The sequence below is a fragment of the Abramis brama genome, assembly GCF_963993115.1.
Source record: "Abramis brama genome assembly, chromosome: 22".
NCBI lineage: Eukaryota > Metazoa > Chordata > Actinopteri > Cypriniformes > Leuciscidae > Abramis > Abramis brama.
This window is the reverse complement of record NC_139984.1, coordinates 31665761-31680266: the sequence shown is the minus strand read 5'-3', so window position 1 is coordinate 31680266 and position 14506 is coordinate 31665761. Positions and strand designations below refer to the sequence as shown.

The window sequence follows — 14506 nt, the reverse complement described above, 5'->3', positions numbered from 1 at the left end:
TGAAAAGGTTTTCTTCTATATCTATAGTGTGCATATCTAAACTTTTGAACCTTCACACCCAGATCACAAACACACTCACTCATGCACATTCATATTAATGAAATATGTTTCCGTTAAGCCCTCTCATGCCTTCCATACGCTGACACAGAAGAGGATAAACCGGTTTGAGTGTGTGAGTGAAAGGGAGGGAGAGAGGGATGAGATTAGATGAAGAACGAGTAGAGAGGTGTGTGTCCTGTAATGTTCAGAAGAATGTGATTATTAAGAGAATAATAAGAGAGTGAAGGGTGCGTTGCGGTTACGCACACGCTTATTAAACACTTCTGTCTGGTTCACTACACCAAAAATATCTGTGGATTAAAACTGTGTTTCACCTTCTTCCGGAGCGCAAATGATCGTTATTGAGCAAAAGTTTCTCCAGAATTATTAAATGCAAAATAAGATTCAAGTAAATATGTAGGACTTTTAGAGACTTTAGGTGGGATGTAGATCAAAACTTGCTAAAACATCAAGAAATGTACTTTATCGATTAATAAATGGATCAAAAAATGATAAAAGCATCTGCTAAATTAAATTTGAATGGTTATTTTTATTATTATAGACGTAATAATTGTAAAGATTGTCAAAAATAAAGTACTTTTTATTTATAATACGTTTAATAAGTGTCTGCTAAGTAAATACAAGTATAATAATAATAATAATAATAATAATAATAATGAATTATTATAGACTCATAATTATAAAATGAATTATAATTAATAAAAAAAATATTTATAAAGCACTTTTCATTTATAAAGCACAATATATTTAATGAGTGTCTGTTCAATAAATACAAGTATAATAATAATAATAATAATGAATTATATACTTATAATAAAAAAATAATTTATGATAAATTAAAATGTACAAATTTAATTTAATTAAAATTAAATTAATTTATAAAGCACTTTTCATTTACATTTAATAAAAGTGTCCGCTAAATAAATACAAGTTCATTTTTATTATTTTTATTAATTAGTAGTAGTAGTAGTAGTAGTAGTAGTAGTAGTAGTAGTAGTAGTAGTAGTAGTATATACTCGTAATAATTATAAAATAAATAAATACATTTATAATAAATTTTACTAAATGAGCAAAAATACTATTTTCTTATTTGAAAACTAAATAAAATGTTTACTGTGCATTTAATAAAAGTGACTACTAAATAAATACAAGTATAAAAATAATAATAATAAATTAATTATTATAAACTCAATTATACAAATAAATACATTTATAATTAATTAAAAAATATTTATGAAGCACTATTCATTTATAAAGCACAATACATTGAATACGTATATGTTAAATAAATACAAGTATAATAATAATAATAGTAAATTACTATATAATATAAAATACATATTTATAGTAAATAAAAAAATAAAAATAAAAAAACCAAGTGAAAGATTTGGGTCATATGTGAAATATGCAGATATTAAGATTTGGGTGTGAAATATGTGAAATATGCTGATATTAAGATTTGAGTCATATGTGAAATATGCTGATATTAAGATTTGAGTGTGAAATAATATGCTGATATTAACTGTACTGAAGGCCGAAACCAAAAATGTCATGTTTGAGTCTCAGATGAAATTAACCGTTTCTGTCTAATGATTAAAAATAAAAACCTGTTTCACATCCCAAAACGATTAAAAGCCTCACACATTTTATTAGAGTGGGGATAATTACATGACAGACTGATGAAAGATGCAGGAGTGTTTCCATTCATTACAGGTCATGCAGGGACTTTACAAACGCTTAATTATTCAAATAAACGTCCTTGAATCAGCAATTACATTTCTTCTGAACATCTCACACACACACACACACACCTGAGCGGATTCAACAAGAAAACGAACTAAAGTCAGAAACATGTCATGAAATTAAAGATGTCACTAGTTCTGTTCCATCATACCAGCATTTTATGGATTTAGTTTTAATTTATTTCATTTAGATGGAATTCATTTTTTTATTTTAATAAAATTTTATGAATTAAAAAGCTTGTAAACAAACTTCATCACTAAAAAAAATTTAAATAAAGTTAAACATGAAAGCATTATGCAATCATTTAAGACGTTTCTCCTTCTATATAACATTTTTGGCATAAAGAACACCAGAGATCTATATAGAAACATTTTTTTATTATTATTATTATTATTTTTATTTTTTTTATGGAAGCTTATTTCCACCACAGAATAAGAAAATGAATTAAAAAAAATTATTAAAAAAATGAATAGTTGTGGTATTAACTGCAACTTTTTAATCACACGATTCTGATTTTGACCTTTTATGTCGCCATTCTCGAAATCTTGAAATATAAATGAAGCGTTTGGAGTAAAAGAGAAGCCAGAATTCAGTTTTTAGGATATCATTTGACACTTCGTGATCAGAAAGAGCCTTTCATCCACCAAACACGCATGAGAACTCAGAGCAATGGAAGAGTCGGAATTGCGAGAAAAAAAATATTGTGAGATGTTTAAAAAAAAGTCAGAATTGCGCAATAGAATTGTGTAATAAAAGGTTGCAATTATCTTTAAACTTTTTCCTCCAGTGATGAAAAGCGCTTTCATAGTTTCACCTGCTGCTACTGTATGAGCAATAAAAGCACACACACCTGAAAACTGTAGATGAGGATGATTTGGGGTTCGGATATTATTATGTTGCACAATATATGCAAAATCTCGAAGAGTAAAACCCTTTATTTCATCATGACAGATAATGAATCATTCCATCATCATCTTCACAGAAGTGTGTGTGTAAGTGTGTGTGTGTGTGTGTGTGTGTGTGTGTGTGTGTGTGTGTGTGTGTGTGTGTGTGTGTGTGTGTGTGTGTGTGTGTGTGTGTGTGAGGTGATTTTTCCATATTTTGAAATAATGCTGTAAAAAGATGTTGTAAAACCACTGGATCAGCACTTCCAGATATCAGACTCTCTCACACACACGCACACACACACATACTGTACACACACACACACACACACACACACACAGGTGTTTCAGACATTAAAGCAAACATGAGAAACGCTTGTGTTGAGATGAATATTAAATGAATCAAAAATTTGGTTTGCATTTTCTTTCAGTAAAAAAATATATCATTACAAATACTTCAATCCAATTGGAAATATATTTCAGTCCACAGAAAGTGAGATGCTGAAAACATTCAAACACACGAGTAAATGGATTTTTATGATGATGATGATGATGATGATGATGATGACATAAAGAGATCAAAAATATTTCAATACAATTAGAAATCCACTTTTTTACCCAGTACTTGTGTTTTATGCTTATTTATTCACGCATCAAACTCTGGAGAAAGTGTAAAATTGCTTGAATTTAAATCAAGTGGAACAATCTCTAAAACAAGGCAGAACTTCTGACTCAGTTCTGCATCTCAGTTTAAAGCCGCTGATGGAGCCTGAGATCTTCTGCTCTGGAACTGAAATATCCTGGTTTGAGAAATAATATGATGTATAACTATATAGAAATATATAACTAATGAAGCTGGAGCTGGAGCTTCACGTCCACCAGAGGGCAGCGTTCACCAGACACAGTCTATCAGCAGCAGGAGAAACACTTCAGAAATAACCTTTACAAAATAAATTATTATTATTATTATTATTATTATTACTATACAGTGTATCGACATCAGGCTGTGTCTGAAATATCAAATATCTGTTAAGACTGATAATAAATATATAATAAATAAATATTGCCCAAAATGTAAAATATTTGGCAATACCAATAAAAAATAAATAAAATTGTCCAAAATATAAAATATCTGTGATACTGATTAAATAAATATTGTCAAAATAACAAACTCAGAATAGCAAGAAATAAGTTGCAGAATTGCAAGTTTGAATTGTGTGATAAAAAGTGCCAATTACCTTTTCTATTTATTAACTGCATGGCAGAGACAGCTCTAGGCTTCTAGTGTTTAACTGTGTGCACAAACACTAACAGATGCATGATGGGATATTTGATCTCAGAAGAGAGAGTGAGAGTGAATCCTGCAGTGTAAGCGTCAGGTAAAGCAGATTTCTGAGAGGAATCCCTTCATCAGATCTGGAACAGACACACACTGATATAGTGCGGATTCAGAGGAGAAGAGTGTGTGTTCACATCAACACACACTGATATAGTGCGGATTCAGAGGAGAAGAGTGTGTGTTCACATCAACACACACGGCTATAGTGCGGATTCAGAGGAGAAGAGTGTGTGTTCACATCAACACACACGGCTATAGTGCGGATTCAGAGAAGAGTGTGTGTTCACATCAACACACACTGATATAGTGCGGATTCAGAGGAGAAGAGTGTGTGTTCACATCAACACACACGGCTATAGTGCGGATTCAGAGAAGAGTGTGTGTTCACATCAACACACACTGATATAGTGCGGATTCAGAGGAGAAGAGTGTGTGTTCACATCAACACACACGGCTATAGTGCAGATTCAGAGGAGAAGAGTGTGTGTTCACATCAACACACAGCTATAGTGCGGATTCAGAGGAGAAGAGTGTGTGTTCACATCAACACACACTGATATAGTGCGGATTCAGAGGAGAAGAGTGTGTGTTCACATCAACACACACGGCTATAGTGCGGATTCAGAGGAGAAGAGTGTGTGTTCACGTCAACACACACTGATATAGTGCGGATTCAGAGGAGAAGAGTGTGTGTTCACGTCAACATTTCATTTAATATAATGATCTCAACACAAGCGTGTTGAGATGAAATATGCTGATATTAAGATTTGGGTGTGAAATAATATGCTGATATTAACTGTACTGAAGGCCGAAACCAAAAATGTCATGTTTGAGTCTCAGATGAAATTAACCGTTTCTGTCTAATGATTAAAAATAAAAACCTGTTTCACATCCCAAAACGATTAAAAGCCTCACACATTTTATTAGAGTGGGGATAATTACATGACAGACTGATGAAAGATGCAGGAGTGTTTCCATTCATTACAGGTCATGCAGGGACTTTACAAACGCTTAATTATTCAAATAAACTTCCTTGAATCAGCAATTACACTTCTTCTGAACATCTCACACACACACACACACACACACACACACACACACACCTGAGCGGATTCAACAAGAAAACGAACTAAAGTCAGAAACATGTCATGAAATTAAAGATGTCACTAGTTCTGTTCCATCATACCAGCATTTTATGGATTTAGTTTTAATTGATTCATTTAGATGGAATTCATTTTTTATTTTAATAAAATTTTATGAATTAAAAAGCTTGTAAACAAACTTCATCACTAAAAAAATTGAAATAAAGTTAAACATGAAAGCATTATGCAATCATTTAAGACGTTTCTCCTTCTATATAACATTTTTGGCATAAAGAACACCAGAGATCTATATAGAAACATTTTTTTATTATTATTATTATTTTTTTTTAATTTTTATGGAAGCTTATTTCCACCACAGAATAAAAAATTAATTAAAAAAAGTATTAAAAAAAATGAATAGTTGTGGTATTAACTGCAACTTTTTAATCACACGATTCTGATTTTGTACTTTTATGTCGCCATTCTCGAAATCTTGAAATATAAATGAAGCGTTTGGAGTAAAAGAGAAGCCAGAATTCAGTTTTTCTCTTCAGTTTTTTACTGTCTGTCGCCAATTTTTACTGATTTCCTTAATGTCTAACATTACCAAATAATTGAGATAATTAGAGCTTGAAGAATATGTTTTTTTGTTTTTTTTTGCGCATAAAACTATCAGGTACCATGACAGTTCCTGGAATGCCTGAAAAGCGATTTATTTGTCCCAAATGTAAGAATTATGGTTTTCTATTTTACCATTTTCACTGATGCATTCTCCTCTGTTGGCATTGGTTTAATTATTAAGGTTCCAAATCTGGTGAAATGCGCACATCTACAGTTAAAGGTAACCTGCAGCTTATGTGATGTATGTGATGCTTTTTGACAGTATTTGTGATTTCACAATATCATTAAACCATTATGTTTTAAATTGAGTAAATTCAGATTCAGCAAGCACTGTAAAAGTAATTTTTTTAATTTTTTTTACTCGAACTCAACTGCTTTATCACTGCATCAAAGATGGACCAGACCTTCTCAATGTGAAGACGTGAAATTGTGGATGCAGATGGAGCAGTGACCAGCTCTTTTTACAGAGAGACAAGTAAGTACTTATTCATACCCTTTTCCACCCCCCTTTTTGGTTTATGAGAAACCAAATTCTGTTTAGGTTTGGCTTTAGAATTGGCCTGTTGGCCTGACCATGCATTGAAATATATTTTTTATAAAGATCAGAAAAGTCAAAAATAATTGTTCATTGAAAGATTTCCACACTGTCCCATGCCTTTTTTTTTTTTTTTTTTTTTTTTCTGTGTTGCAGAGTTTAACAGGATAGTCCCCACAGATCTGCAGACTGCAGAGTAACTTTTATGGTGCTGTGGATCGCTACACACCACGCTTTGTCACAATCTTCAAGAAGTACTGGAGAGAAATTAGATGAGCTTATGCAGCAAATTAATACAGGGGTGAGTTTACTGCAGCCTTAATTTTTTATTATTATTCTGAGTTGATCATGGTTTTGCTTACAATCTATCAAGCTGTTGTCTAAAGTGTTGTGGGGTTTTGTTGATAAACTCTTTAACTGTGGACTGTAATCTTAAAGGATTAGTTCACTTTCAAATAAAAATTTCCTGATAATTTACTCACCCCCATGTCATCCAAGATGTCCATGTCTTTCTTTTCTTCAGTCGAAAAGAATAATAATAAATAAATAATAATAAATTAAAACAAAGATGATGTAGAGACTTTAAATCTGCATTCAGACTGACATTTGAACCTTCTTTGAACATTTGAAAAGTTGGTTGCCATTGAAGTCCATTATATGGAGAAAAATACTGGAATGTTTTCCTCAAAAAACTTAATTTCTTTTCGACTGAGGAAAGAAAGACATGGACATCTTGAATGACATGGGGGTGAGTAAATTATCAGGAATTTTTTTTTTTTGAAAGTGAACTAATCCTTTAATAGTCACTTCTCCACTTAAAGGCATAATGGTAATGACACTTTTTTGATCTTCAGATCTTATTTGATCTTCAGAACAAAAAATAAAGATACTTTTAATGATATCCGAGTCCTTTCTGTTCCTCAATAGGCAGCAATTAAATAAACAATTAAAGTAGCTCATCTGACTCCAGTGATTTAACCTCATTTCATGAAGCAACATGAGTGCTTTTTGTAAAAAAAACAAAAACAAAAATGTTTTACTAAATCTTATCGAATTGTTCAAAGAACAACAACTGGCTGCTCATTCATGAGCAAAACACACATACTTTGTGATGTCCTCTTGAACATGCATTGCAGGTCAGTTATTTTGTAAATAAAGTGGAATATTGTTTTTTTTGCACAAACAAAGTACTCGCACTGCGTCATAAAATTAAGATTATACCATTAAATTTGCATGGATTACTTTGTCTTTCTTACCTTTCTGGGGCTTTAAAGTGCTAGATGCCTAGGCTGCCTATGAAGGGGCGAAAGCTCTCAGAGTTCATAATAAATATCTTCATCTGTGTTCTGAAGATAAACAAAAGTCTCAAAGGTATGGAATGACATGTGGGTGAGTAATTAATGACAGAATTTATATCTTTGGGTGAAGTAACCCTTTAACAAAATTATTTTTACTGTAGTTTTAATTCAATACCTTGCATACTTAAAGGGATAGTTCACCCAAAAGTTAAAATTATCCCATGATTTACTCACCCTCAAGTAATCCTAGGTGTATATAACATTCTTCTTTCAGACGAATACAATCAGAGTTATATTAGAAAATGTCCTGTCTCATCCAAGCTTTATAACGGCTTATCATTATAAGCTTTTTAATATTTTTTTGAAGTCCATCAAAATGCATCCATGATAAAAGTGCATCTATCCATCATTAAAATATACAGCCATTCACTATAAATCATTTTTAAATTATAAATGCCTTTTCACTTTTCTTTGTTGTAATATTTTTATTGTTTGGTTTCATTCAGGTGATGTTGATGAAGCCTGGGCAACTATCTGTTGGGGTGCTGACTGTCAACTTCCCTCTCTAAATAAACTCTACCTTTGCCCAGTGTCTACTGCCATCATTGTTGAGAGAGATATTATAATGGATAATCTGCAGAACCTGCCTCAGGCAATTTGCATCTATTTTGGTCTGTCTTATGCTTTAAATTTGGATTACCCAAAAGACATGAAAAATACTTTAAACTTCATTCAGAAATTGATGCTTGCTTTGAGACAGAACAAACTCTCACCAAAACTGCAATCTTTGAACAATCTCCTGTTGAGTAATCAAATGTGCAAGATTGATGTTTGGCATTAGATTACATTTGTTTATGACAGTGGAATTAGATTAGTGATAGAAAAATAAAAGGGAAACTAAGCCACTTGTTTAAAATTGTCAGCCCATTAGTTCATGAGCAAGTTAAAGGGTTAGTTCACCCAAAAATGAAAATTCTGTCAGTAATTACTCACCTTCATGTCATTCAAAACCCGTAAGACCTTCGTTCATCTTCAAAACACAAATAAAGATATTTTTGATGAAATCTGAGAGCTTTCTACCCCCCAATGACCGCAACGTCATTGTAACATCAAGAAGTATTCTTGTTGCTTCATAACATTAAGGTTGAAGTACTGTAGTCACATGGACTATTTTAACTATGTCTTTACTACCTTTCTGGGCCTTGGAAGTTGCAATGACATTGCAGTCTATGGAGGGACAGAAACCTCTCAGATTTCATCAAAAATATCTTCATTTGTGTTCCTAAGATGAACGAAAGTCTTACGGGGTTGGAACAACATGAGGGTGAGTAATTACTGACAGAATTACAATTTTTGGGTGAACTAACCCTTTAAGAACCTGTCAGTGTATTCATTTCTAATGTACATGTGTGTCAGAGACATTGCTTTTTCATCGTTTAGGCTTAAACGATGAAATACTATTCCATTAAATTATGAAATACTATTCCATCATTAATGAATGTAGCCACTTTTTTTGCACTTCTATATACCAAGTTTGGTCTCCGAAGTGTTATTGATTAAAGTGAGTCATTGTTATGTATTGAATTGTTAAAGCTGTTTGTTGAGAATCTGTTAGAGTCAGGGTATGGTCTCAAATATATTTATTTTTATTCAGATTTTATATACATTTACTAATACGTTATTAAAATCAAAGTTTGTATTTGTTAACATTAGTTAATGCACTGTAAACTAACATGAACAATGAATAGCTGTATTTTTATTAACTAACATTAACAAAGATTAATAAATACTGTAACAAATGTATTTCTCATGGTTAGTTCATGTTAGTTAATACACTACCTAATGTTAACTAATAAACCTTATTATAAAGTGTTTGTTTTCTTGTTTTCAAAAAAAATGTAAAAACCTAAAGTGACTATTTACATAAATTGTATACCCCACTGCAAACTTGTGTGGACCACCCCTGTGTCAGTTGTTTAGAAAACAAATACAATAAATGTACCTTTGAACTGTATCATTGCCTTACATTTATTTGTCAAGTTGTAAATGTTATCTTTGTAAAATTGTGAAAGTATTCTCAATGATAATAGATGATTGATAGCACTTAAGTTATTGGAGTAAAGCTTACTTGCTATTTTAAGTGCAATCGGTTTGCATGGTTTTAACAAGTAAAGTAAACTCAGTAATTCCAAGTTGTATGCAGAAAACATCAGAGTTAACACAACTAGCATAAATGAGTACATTTAAAGCCACACCGTGTAACTTTTCAACCTTCATAATATATTTCCACACCTTGTGATGGGGGTGGAGGGGTATTTACGACAGTGCAAGTATTCCACAGCGACTCTAGGGGTCGCTGTTTGACAAAAACACAATTTCTCCACAGTGTCCCTTTAAAATAAATAATCAAGTATACTATACAAATTAGTTTTAAGTTACTGGAACTCTCTTGTAAGTGTACACTACTAGACATGCACTTGTTAGTACTACATACTATTCCTATTTCACGTTACTTCGTTTTTTAAGTGCAATCGGTTTGCATGCTTTTTTTGAGTAAGCTGAACTAATTGGATTTTACAGTGCAGTTCCAACGAAGAGTAAAACCCTTTATTTCATCATGACAGATAATGAATCATTCCATCATCATCTTCACAGAAGTGTGAAGTGTGTGTGTGTGTGTGTGTGTGTGTGTGTGTGTGTGTGTGTGTGTGTGTGTGTGTGTGTGTGTGTGTGTGTGTCAGGTGATTTTTCCATATTTGAAATAATGCTGTAAAAAGATGTTGTAAAACCACTGGATCAGCACTTCCAGATATCAGACTCTCTCACACACACGCACACACACACATACTGTACACACACACACACACACACACACAGGTGTTTCAGACATTAAAGCAAACATGAGAAACGCTTGTGTTGAGATGAATATTAAATGAATCAAAAATTTTGTTTGCATTTTCTTTCAGTAAAAAAATATATCATTACAAATACTTCAATCCAATTGCAAATGTATTTCAGTCCACAGAAAGTGAGATGCTGAAAACATTCAAACACACGAGTAAATGGATTTTTACGATGATGATGATGATGATGATGATGATGACATAAAGAGATCAAAAATATTTCAATACAATTAGAAGTCCACTTTTTTACCCAGTACTTGTGTTTTATGCCTATTTATTCACGCATCAAACTCTGGAGAAAGTGTAAAATTGCTTGAATTTAAATCAAGTGGAACAATCTCTAAAACAAGGCAGAACTTCTGACTCAGTTCTGCATCTCAGTTTAAAGCCGCTGATGGAGCCTGAGATCTTCTGCTCTGGAACTGAAATATCCTGGTTTGAGAAATAATATGATGTATAACTATATATAAATATATAACTAATGAAGCTGGAGCTGGAGCTTCATGTCCACCAGAGGGCAGCGTTCACCAGACAGAATAAATATTGCCCAAAATGTAAAATATTTGGCAATACCAATAAAAAAATAAATAAAAATGTCCAAAATATAAAATATCTGTGATACTGATTAAATAAATATTGTCAAAATAACAAACTCAGAATAGCAAGAAATAAGTTGCAGAATTGCAAGTTTGAATTGTGTGATAAAAAGTGCCAATTACCTTTTCTATTTATTAACTGCATGGCAGAGACAGCTCTAGGCTTCTAGTGTTTAACTGTGTGCACAAACACTAACAGATGCATGATGGGATATTTGATCTCAGAAGAGAGAGTGAGAGTGAATCCTGCAGTGTAAGCGTCAGGTAAAGCAGATTTCTGAGAGGAATCCCTTCATCAGATCTGGAACAGACACACACTGATATAGTGCAGATTCAGAGGAGAAGAGTGTGTGTTCACATCAACACACACTGATATAGTGCGGATTCAGAGGAGAAGAGTGTGTGTTCACATCAACACACACGGCTATAGTGCAGATTCAGAGGAGAAGAGTGTGTGTTCACATCAACACACAGCTATAGTGCGGATTCAGAGGAGAAGAATGTGTGTTCACATCAACACACACTGATATAGTGCGGATTCAGAGGAGAAGAGTGTGTGTTCACATCAACACACAGCTATAGTGCGGATTCAGAGGAGAAGAGTGTGTGTTCACATCAACACACACTGATATAGTGCGGATTCAGAGGAGAAGAGTGTGTATTCACATCAACACACAGCTATAGTGCGGATTCAGAGAAGAGTGTGTGTTCACATCAACACACACGGCTATAGTGCGGATTCAGAGGAGAAGAGTGTGTGTTCACATCAACACACAGCTATAGTGCGGATTCAGAGGAGAAGAGTGTGTGTTCACATCAACACACACGGCTATAGTGCGGATTCAGAGGAGAAGAGTGTGTGTTCACATCAACACACACGGCTATAGTGCGGATTCAGAGGAGAAGAGTGTGTGTTCACATCAATTCAGAGGAGAAGAGTGTGTGTTCACATCAACACACAGCTATAGTGCGGATTCAGAGGAGAAGAGTGTGTGTTCACATCAACACACAGCTATAGTGCGGATTCAGAGGAGAAGAGTGTGTGTTCACATCAACACACACGGCTATAGTGCGGATTCAGAGGAGAAGAGTGTGTGTTCACATCAACACACACGGCTATAGTGCGGATTCAGAGGAGAAGAGTGTGTGTTCACATCAACACACACGGCTATAGTGCGGATTCAGAGGAGAAGAGTGTGTGTTCACATCAACACACAGCTATAGTGCGGATTCAGAGGAGAAGAGTGTGTGTTCACATCAACACACGGCTATAGTGCGGATTCAGAGGAGAAGAGTGTGTGTTCACATCAACACACAGCTAGAGTGCGGATTCAGAGGAGAAGAGTGTGTGTTCACATCAACACACAGCTAGAGTGCGGATTCAGAGGAGAAGAGTGTGTGTTCACATCAACACACACAGCTATAGTGCGGATTCAGAGGAACACGCCTCAGATCTGAGAGAGAAGAGTGTGTGTGTTCACATCAACACACACAGCTATAGTGCAGATTCAGAGAAGAGTGTGTTCACATCAACACACACAGCTATAGTGCGGATTCAGAGGAACACGTCTCACTGAGAGAGAAGAGTGTGTGTGTTCACATCAACACACACAGATGGTCATTTACATGAGAAACTGCTGAAATCACTGCTTTAATTCACGTAGTGATTCAACTCTAGGAGACACTGACATTTTTTTGAATAGTAAAAAGATTTTATAGTCACATGACTGTTTATCAGCTGAGAGAGGAAGAACATTCTCATTCTAAGCTTCTGATTGGACAGAAATCTGTGTAGGGCAAGATGATGTCACTGGTATTTTCAGTTGTTTTCCAGCAGAAGCATAAAATTATTAATAGAAAGAGTAAAAGAGCTTTTTTACATATATATCTCTCATGTGATTGGAGATTGTTTAAAATAATAATAATAATAGTAATAATAATAATAGTATTATTCAGTTCTTCAGGTGTAAAACTATTTTAAAAAGGAAAAGATACATGTATAGTATCGACATCAGAACAAAATATGGATGTTAGATGATAATCTATAGCTTAAAACAGGCAAATACCCCACAACATGTAAAATATCTGTAAATAAATTAATATTGTAAATAATTTGAAAAAAATAATTTTTATCTGCCAATACTAATAAAATACATTTAAATAAATACATAAAAAATATTGGACAAAATATCAAATGTCTGTAAATAAATAAATAAATTATTGCAAGAAATAGCAAATATCTGCCACCACAAATAAAAATAAATATAAATTAATAAATATTGCCAAAAAAACATGAAATATACAGAATAAAATAAATATAATTTTTTTTTATAAATATTGCCTGGAATATGAAAGATCTTCCAATATGATTTAAATAAAATAAATAAAATTCAAATAAATAAATAAATAATGCCCAAAAAATGCAAATATCTGCCTCGCTGATAAAAATAAATAAAAATAAATATTGCCCAAAACATGAAAAAAAATTGCCTGAAATAGGAAATATCTGCTAAAACAGTTAATAAAAAAAAGCACAAAATGTGACATTTCTGTCAATATTGATTAAACTTTACTGAATTCAATGAATAAATATAGTCTTAAATATCAAATACTTAAGTAAATTAAAAAGTGTTTATATGATATATAAACAATAAAAATCACATATATCACCAACATGGAGATTATAATGCATCCCTGATATACGTTTGATATGTTTGCAGCAGAAAATGATGAGCAGAAACAATAAAAGAGCTTTTTTCTAATCTTAACACACCTGACAAATGCATTTCTTTACATGTGAAACTGTCCAGTAGTAAAACACACTCGACACCAGAACAAACACACAGACGAAGCGCTTATAAACGTCTGTAGACAAATTTATTCCAGATCTTCAACAATAAACACGTTTGATTTCACTCTGACAATGACACACAGCGTCTCTCAGAGCGAGGACACGGGGAGCTTGAGGTGTGTGTGAGTGACGTCTGAACACTGTACACACATGTGCTGTAAAACAACCTGGAGTCATCACACACACACACACGCTGAAGAGTCATTTACAGCAGCTCAGCGCTGCACAACACACTCACAACAAGCGTGTGTGTCAGTAAACCGCAGGAATACAGTGAATAACAGTGATCAGGAGTGTGTGTTCACACAGTGAGGTTCTTCAGGTTAGAGAAACGAGTCAAAGAAAACACACACTACAACAACTTACACAAACGCCTGCTATGGCACAATGATGCACTCACAGTAATATTTCAGCATAAATTTAAGATTTAAGATATGCAACTCATAAACTTACAGTGATGCATTTAGTCCGTCATAAAACAGCTCAGATTTCTGTAATCATAATGCATTTTAAATACACAAATAATTCAAATGTTGGCTTTTTTATTATAAAAATGTACATAATATGCATTAGAATTGCACATCAAATTTCCAT

The 14506-nt window shown here is 33.2% G+C and overlaps 1 protein-coding gene across 2 annotated transcripts in view; it reads right to left on the bottom strand.

The window, feature by feature from the left end:
- Positions 1 to 14506, bottom strand: part of LOC311073554 (AP-1 complex subunit sigma-2) — a 61020-nt gene that overhangs the window by 15289 nt on the left and 31225 nt on the right. The window lies entirely within an intron of this gene.